The following is a 9,333-nucleotide window of genomic DNA, read 5'->3' as shown; positions in this document are numbered from 1 at the left end:
ATATTATCTAATGCTAAATTAATTATTCAGGAATTATTTGAAATAATGCAATGTAATAAAAAATTTTTTGAAGAGCAATTTTTATCTAAACTTTTTACATTTCATGATTTTGTTGAAAAAAATCGAGTAAAAAAAAACAATAGAAAAGATGTAAAAAGAAAACAAAAAAAGAAGGAAGGAAACATTTACAATTCTAGTTATTCGTCGCCAAAAAAGTGCTGAACTAACGTTTTGGTAAATGGGGTGTTTTAAACTTATCCAACAATTTGTTGCTGTATGCATTTCCCCCCCACTTGACTGAGTTTCAATGAAGAGAAAGGAGAATCATTTACACCCCTTTTACTTATCTCACTGGGTGGGAACCGTGGTCGAGTTCAAGTGAAAAACCTTCCTTCTGAAAACTGCCGTAACAGGGGAACTCAAAATCTCAGACCCTACCGGAATGAAAGAGTTAACTTACATGCTGAAATTCTTCTATGGAAAACAATTTATTATTACTTCTTATAAGGTATGACTAAGTTTTTTTTTATGAATTTGGGGAATATTTAAATCTTAATGACCAAAAACATGATTATAAAATTTGCTTAAATACTCTTATAAAGTATATTCTTATAAAGTATGTTCTTATGAAGTTTAATCTTATAAAGCACTTTGGTAGAGAATAATATTTGTCTTTTGCAAAATTTAAGTTCATAGTAAAAGTAAGATAGTAATAGATTTAAAGTTTTCGAACACTAAATAGTTAACAAATGACTCGTTTGGCTGAAAACTTGAGGCAATTAAATTCATTTTTTTCGCAAGTAATTTCTAGAAATTTATTTTTTTAAGCAAAATTTTAGTTAATTACTAGAAATTAAAATATATTCCTCACAGGTTTTCCTTTTCTCTGTGCTGGCCGTCGCCATTGCTCAACGATATGGTTCCGCGATACGACCAGTACGTCCGATACTTCCATCTCTACCGATTGGTCAATTTCCCGTACTTCCTGGCCCGGCTTCATCTACATTTGCTACATCTCTTGGTAACGCTCCCGTAGGAATTGTTGACAGAAGTGTTGGACAAGGATATGGTCCAGGATATGGTGCTGGATTTCCAGGATTTGGATTTCCTTTTGGATTCCCCTTTGGATTCCCATACTTAGGATTCCCTTATGGAGGACTACCTTTTGGTGGTTTCCCCTATGGCGGACTTGGAGAAAACGTCTTCAGCACGTCCTTGGGAGATGCTAAAGTAGGAACAGTTAGCAGATCAACAGCATAAGCAACAAAAATGGATATAAAGCGTAAGTCAACTCACTTGTTTAATTAAAATTTAAATTAAACACTTTGAAATTTTTAATTAATAGCACTATTTAAGTATATTGTCTTTTAAACCTTATAGAACCACCTTTTTCGATTAATTTTGAGTTAAAGTATTTTTTTTTAATTAAGATTGATTTCTATATTGTGATTCATTCAGCTTATTTCTTGAAATTTATTTAAGATTTAAGAACAGTTTTTGGTAGAAAAGCGAATTTACCAATTTTACACACTGTGAAAAAGTGGCCATAAACTTGAACTTCTGTGTTTATAACTAAATTGATAAATACTGTATTTATGAATACAAATAAGCGATGAAATGAACTAAATTATAATGCACAAAGCTCCCAAGTGTATGACTCTTTTCTTCGCCCCACGCTAATCTTTATTGTTAAACGTTTGTGTAAAAAAAAGCTGATGATAAGCATTCGTACCACTACCAACAAATAATGCAAAATTTGCAATCCTCAATTTATAACGCTAAAATTTTCCCTTATTCAAAAATAATTTTTTCAAATCATTGTCAATATATTTTAAAAATAAATTCTTCAAATCCGAAATAATTTTCTCATTTTGAAAAAAGTTCATTGTAGAAAAATTGGTACATTTTAAAGCAATTTTTTGATAAAATTATACTTTGTAGGAAAGATTGAAATGTCAAGCTATTAAAATTAGAATGGTGAAAATTATTATGGTATAAATTATGAAATATTTAAAAAAATTGCTTTCATTTTACAGTTTCTTGCTTGTTGTACGACTTATACCCACAAAATGCTGCAATATACTTTATTCAAAAATAATAATTTTATATGAAGGGGAAGAAAAATCTCCTTTGTTATTTTGTTTTTTAAAAATCACACACTTAAATATTAGTTTTTTGAATCCACTGTCTTATTTTTAATTTTAAACTTTTGTTACTTTAAAATTTTAAAATGTTTAATTTTCGTTTTTAGGTACCTAATTTTTTGATAATTAAGCAGCAATATCGTAATCAAAAGAGCAGAAAATTTTTTTTCTAGGAAAGAGAGCAATATTTAAGATTTTATTTTATTATATTTGCTAGTAGAAAAATAAATACTTAGTTTTTCTATGTCTTATAAATTAGGAAAAAGGACATAATTAATTCTAAGAAAAAAAATTAAATTAACTGTAATGAAATTTTTTTCTGTGTCGAGTGTTTGTTTAAAAATCAGGTCGATGTTTTAGTTTTATTTATTTATTTAATATTTTTTCTGCTTGTGTTCTGCTTAATTTTGAAATATTCAGATAAAAAAAAAAGACTTTATCCGTAGTTTTCAAATTTTTATTTTTTCCAAACACATTTCTTTATTTTTTCATAATTATACTTAGAAAACAACAAAATAAATGTAAATGCTTGAAAATATTACGTAAAATATTTCTTTTCATTATTTTTTTACATTTGTATTTTTTTTAAAAAAATGCACCTTATTATCAAAATTTTAGTAAACCATTTGATTCATATTTGAAAAAAAAAATATTTTTTAATTGTAAAAATTCTAAATACTACTTGAAAAACTTCATAAAAATAAAGTGAACCTCATATTTAAAATCTAACAAAATATTCAAACTAAAAGAATTTTGTAATGATGAAGTTTTGTGATAAAATTTATTAAATATTCGTTGTATCATACTCGTTGTTTATTGTTAAGTTTTAAAACCCTCATCAAAGTACGAAACTTTTTTTTCAAGCAATATGAATAATTTGTTTTAAAAAAACTCTTAATTTTAAAGCTATTAACTATAACGATGTTAATTTCAAAACGATCCACATATAACAATGTTAATTTCGAAATTCTTTTCTCAAGAAGAGCAAAGTTAAATTCAAACGTTTCAATTAATTATGTGATTTTTCAACTGAATCAGCCTAAGAAAAGTTTTTACCGCCTAATCTAGTGTAATAGTTTAATTAGTATAGACTAAATTACTTAGAATTTCAAGATTATTTTAAATGCATAGTATTATAGTTCCCCTTAGAACCATAAATTAAGGATGCAGCAAATCTTTCAAACATTATGGTTCAAAACGATTAAAAAATTATAAAAGTAAAAGCAAAAACTTTACCGGAGTAAAGAAAAATTTTAAAAATAAATATTATATTTCATTTTCGCTAACACTTATTTCTATGTCCTTGCAAACAGTTTAGCCTCCCTTTTGATTAAATCAGAGAAGTAAAATGTTATTAAACCATCTTCAATTTAGTGATAATTAACTAAATTTTGATGCACTTCTTTTCTTTTCAATTCGAACACACCATATGTGTTCGGATAGATGCATTTAACAAAATTTCTAACATTTTTGATTCGAGGGTGTCTAATATATACTTTTTTATGTAAATAATATAAAATTATTTATACGACTAGCTCATCTAGTATGTTCAATTGCCTTCTAATTGTTTCATCATTTAGTTTATACTCATTTTTGTTTCGTTTCAGGTCACGTGGTCTTAACGCCGTTTGATGATATAGTATGAAGAAACTGAGTGTGGATGTGATGAATGAATTTCTTAGATTATTGTCATTCAAAATTTTTATTTAAATAAAAAAAGTTGAAATTAAATTTTTGTTTATTTCTTCAGAAACAATTATAATGAATTGTCCAATTATTATCATACATTGTTTATTAATTTTCAGGATGATTTACATTGAATCATTTCTATACACTATCCAAAATCCGCAAACAATAGTGTTAATTTCAAGATTCGATGAAAGAAAAAACTAGTGTTCATCACTATGCTATTATATTTCAGCTATAAATAATTATAATTTAGTGTAGAACAGCCCTTGATAACTCTAACTCATGTGTACTCTTACATTTTTTTTTGTTTACAACTTGCAAATTTAGCTATTTTTTAGTACTAATTTTGAGCATTTTGAATTAAAAGTAATATTAGCAATAAGCTTACGCTTTTTTATATGTAAACCTAATTTTTAAGAATTAATAGAAAATTCTAACCTTATGTTGCACATAAAGCTTGATTATTAATTAGATTTTAAAAAGATTAGGATTTTAGAAATAGTTTTTATTACTTTAAATAGCACTTTTATGATTCAAATACGCATCTCATTCTTTTTGTATTGACGTTGAAGAGAGCGTAAGGAATTTTAACACATACTATGCTATAAATCATTTACTAACAATTAATAACCATGCATTGTTGGTGAATAATTAATAATAATATATTAATTAATAATAATTTATTAATTAATTTATTGATTTTATTCAGTGATTAAAAACTTATTGATGAAATGGGAAAGAGGTTGATAAATTAGTAAAATTTAACGCTTGTTCTTTTTTGTTCTATGAGGTAACCCTAAAATATGGAATTTTAATATCAAAAGGAATTGGATTACTTTATAAAAGAAGAAAACATGGAGAGGCAAAAGAAGAACTAATGAAAAAATGTATAAATAGAAATAAAATAAAAAACCTACAAAATAATGGCCCATTTATTATTGTTTATTTTTACATCTTTTCCGCATGAGTAATTTATTGCATACTTGAAACAAGTTCTGTGTTATTTAATTCATCTGATGCATAGTGTGTATTATTTCAATAAAAAGGATGTAGGGTAAACTAACCAGTGAACGAGCACTTAAGCTTCGCTTGACTTTTAAAAAATCATATTAATTTCAAAATTCTTAATTTTAGTTAAATGACAGTGTCAACATATTTGTTACTAATTGCAAATAATGTTAAAAAAATTTAGAGAACTTACATAATATTGTTTTAAAGTTTTGAAGGTTCAAATAACAAGCAGTAAGAAGACCAAGTGAAGGAACAGCTCTTACCAGTGAATGAACACCAAGTAAAAGAACACTTAATTTTGGTTATTTTTTAATGCTCCTTATGAATTTATAAGCCATACAAATATTTAAAAACAAGCCTATGAAATTATAACATATAAATACTTGGAAAATGTTAACTTTTTTTTGTAATCATGAATTGAAAATTAAAGTGTCAACATATTAACACAAACTGTTCATTCACTGGGAAATCTATGCCCAGTAAAGGAGCATTCCCTCACTGGTTAGAAGTTGTTTTTCGTATTTTTAATATACTTTTGATGCGCGAACATCACTAAAGGTTCAAGAAAATTAAAGTTCATCTTTTATTTTCATTAACTTAGAAAAAAACCAGTAAAGAAACACTTGTTCCTTCACTGGTTTTTCATCATTTGGTGATCCAGTGAATAAACACCCCCTTATCTCAGTACTTTATTATGCTATGATGCTTAAAAAAATAAAACATAACTTCAGTAACTATATTTTGAATTCTCTTTTTCTCAGTGAGAAAAATAAAGCTATTACATTCAATTAATTCCACTTCAAACATATAAATACAAATCCTCACCTTATAATTTTTTCAAAGAAACAAGGTGTTGCAGAGATAATAACAAATTCAAAATTTTTTTCAGAGAAGTCTATTTGACCGGGTAATCCAAAACATTGCTAGATGACTTCCTATTGTTTGGCAGTAAGCTATTGCTACCAATCAATCTAAAGAAAAACTTTCAAATTCTTATTTTTAATCAATATATATGAAATGTTCCTTCACTGGGTAGTGTTCCTTCATTGATTGGTTTACCCTACCAAGTAAAAAATGGATATGCTTAATAGCAACAGAAATACAAAGGCGATAGCAGCATCAACATTTAGTTGTTGTGGCATGTTTCTTTTTTTAAACAAACGCTGAAAATTCCAACATTTTCTGAACTGTTTTAAAAACAGAACTAGATGTAGAAATAAGGTATTTAAATAGCAGTGAAAATTACGAGTAATAGTTAGAAGCGAATGTTTCTAACTGCTTTTAGATCAAAATTCTTCAAATTATATACACTTTAAAATTAGATATTTACCATTTCATTTAAATGCATAAAATAGTTTAATGGTTAAAAAACAATTAAAAAAAATTTATTATGAGTTACACACTTATAAAGAGTTACACACTTGTTATAAACGAGTTATGCGCTGCTTTGTTCAGATAACCGAATAATCAATTCACATGAAAGCATTTAAAATGAATGTGAATTCATGCTAAGGTAGATGTTTCCAACTCAAAACGATAAGCAATAGTGAGATTTTTAGTGACAGAAGGTGAGCATAATACAATGCCAAATGGTGTTTGGTTTATGTAGAAAATAGTCAAATGCTTATTCTCTAATGCATAAATTCGTATCACTACGTACATGTAATAGAAATCAAAAAGAATTCTCCTTAATTGCATGACTTAATTTTAAATGCACTCAATCAAACTGATTAATCAGTTACTCGCAGTCAGCAGTGCACTTCTCAGACGTTTTAAAAACGAATTTTCCCTAATTGCATGACTTAGTTTCAAATGCACACAAATGAACGGATTAATCAGTTACCCGTAGTCTGCGGTGCACTCCTCAAACCTTTGAAAAACGAATTCTCCTTACTTGCATGACTTAATGTTAAATGCACTCAATTGAACTGATTAACCAGTTACTCGCAATCTGTGGTGCACTCCTCAAACCTTTTTAAAAAAAACAGAATGCATTGCTACTATTACTGTACATTATGAACTATCACACAGTTTTCAAATCGACTTTTTATTTAATTTTAGCAACTCGTATATAAAGAGTAATTTAAAAGTCGTTTTCTAACAAAATGATGCGACGATAACAAAATAATAATTATATTTTAATAAATAACATCAAAAATAATTGTATTTATTCCGTTGGATTTTAATATACGCACAAATTAGGCAATACCCAGCATTTGCAATACATAAATCTTTTGCGTTAGGAGCAGAATTATATGGGTCATTCTCACAAAAAGGCGATTTTTTATGTTCCTTAGCTAAATATTCGGAAATACAGCAGATTTCTTAATATTTTTCTTCATCATTTTTCATAAAGTTCTAACTAACAAATAAGCATTTCTGCTAAATGTACTTAACATTTCATTCTTATTTTTTAATAAACATAACTTCAAAATCCCCTCCGTGGACGTCCCTACGTCTGTGACACAAAATGATTTTTAATTGCTGTTAAGCAATTTAAATGTTATTTTAATGATTTTTGTAGTTTTATCTAGTTAAATGTTTATAGTAACTTTTTATTTAATGTTTTTTTTAAAAAAATTTATTTTTATAAAATAAATGACTAGTAAACTTTGTCCATCAAAAATGAAATCTCCCTCCATGGACAATTAATATAGTTCGGTAAATATGCAATAAAGGGCAGCATATGTGAAATCTTTATAAGACAGCTGCTGGGAAAGGTAACCATTCCATTTTCTAACGTTAACTATCAGTTGTTTTTGTTCTCTTTGGTGTTAGTTTTGGATTGTTGTGTTCAACTGGGGTTTGGCAAAGTTCTCACCGTATACTCCGTGGACATCCTAAAGATGGTAAGAGAAAATTATTTTATTTTTGATAGATGAATTTTAGATTGAAAAAATAATATATTTAATAAAAAGAACTGCCCCATTTTTGTAACTTAAAAATTAAAAATCAGTAAAATTAAAGAACTAGTTTTTGTCTCCTCCGTGGACATAACAAGTCCACGGAGGAGAAGACACAGTCAATGGAAGAGACAATGTGTTAGATATCCATAATACAATTTAATAATTAAGAAACTATTTTCTTTTAATTGATATTTTTTAAAATGGATCAAATGTGTTAATTTGTTTGTATTTTTAAAGAAAATCAATTAAGTTTAACTTTTTCTTCTCAGAGAAGTAAATATTGGCAATTTTTCTAAATAATTTCTGTGATGTTTAATATTTTTTTTCTCTTCAGATTTTTGGAAAAAAATGGCAAAACCAAAATGTAAGAAAAGAAAGTAATCAAATGTTCAAATGCAAAAGAGAAGGGAACAGAAAAAACTTAGTATGAGACAAGCTAGACAGAAATTAAAAGAAAACCCTATATTGTTTGAGGAAAGTAAAAAAAAAACATTAAGAGCAAGAAACTTTAAAATCTGTGTCAGAAAAAGATTTAACAGAAAAATCGTGATTAAATGTACTTAAATTTCTAGAAATTGATAGAGTAAGCCGTTTGTGCCCAGGGAAAAAAGAAACAATAATAAGAAGAAAAGAGAAAAAACAAAAACGTTATTTGGATGACAGTATGTTTAACTTGCATAAAATGTTAATAAAAGAGTACCCTCAACCTCAACTTTCATGTGGAGTCTGAATTTTATCTCAATAGTCTTTACATTTTAATTTATTAATATTCAGTAAGAGTTATTTAAGAAATTGTACACCTAGGTTAAAAATGGATGTTTCCTTTCATAGCAGCATGATTAATCGGAAGTAGCTCTATCTCTAATAATGAAATATTTTATTATTAACTTATTAATGTTAAACTCATATCAGTTGTACCCAATAATTAATGAATTAGTCTTCATTGACTTTTTATATTTTATAACATAAAATGTCTCCTCCGTTGACTATTACATCTCCTCCGTGGACAAGGCAGAATTTAAAATATTTTAAATCTTGTAAAAAATAAAATAGAAAACTTGACCATTATTATAAGGACATATAACAAAAATGAATAAAGGCATTTATGTAATTTTTATCACTTTTTTAATAACTTTAATTTAAGAAATTTTTTTAGTCTATTTATACCTTTTCAGTGAGAATGACCCATATATCCCGCAAGGCTTCATATTCACATGTAATTTTTCAAAAAGAAAAATTTTTTGCCACAGTGGAAATATCATTAGATTCATACCATATATATCTACGTATTCTCGTTCAAAGTATGACAATTTCGATTATTAAGTCTATTTTAATTGGAAAAAATTTGAGTCATACAAAATTTTGGGTCTACTGTTACTTTTTAATAGTATGTATATGTAGCGCATATTTAAAGAAAGTTTCGAATTTGAAATACGAAACTTACATGCCCATAAAGCATAATTTTTTTATAATTCCTTCTTTCTTTTAATTCTTGCCTATGGGAGAAGCCAAACATGAAAAATTAAAATTCTGATGGTGAAAATAAACCGTGAAACCTTTTTGTAGCGTGTGAAAACTGTGAT

At 26.9% G+C, this 9,333-nt stretch overlaps 1 long non-coding RNA gene across 1 annotated transcript; it reads left to right on the top strand.

Moving 5' to 3' along the window:
- The first annotated feature begins 6 nt into the window (after window positions 1-6).
- On the top strand, window positions 7-3,875 carry LOC107450724 (uncharacterized). Its single transcript, XR_001584987.4, has 2 exons — window positions 7-1,282; window positions 3,752-3,875. It is a non-coding gene; the product is annotated as an uncharacterized lncRNA (long non-coding RNA).
- The last annotated feature ends 5,458 nt before the right edge of the window (window positions 3,876-9,333 follow it).

This window comes from Parasteatoda tepidariorum, chromosome 6, assembly GCF_043381705.1.
Source record: "Parasteatoda tepidariorum isolate YZ-2023 chromosome 6, CAS_Ptep_4.0, whole genome shotgun sequence".
Classification (NCBI taxonomy): domain Eukaryota; kingdom Metazoa; phylum Arthropoda; class Arachnida; order Araneae; family Theridiidae; genus Parasteatoda; species Parasteatoda tepidariorum.
Note: the sequence above shows the minus strand (reverse complement) of the source record. Positions and strands in the feature narration are given on the sequence as shown.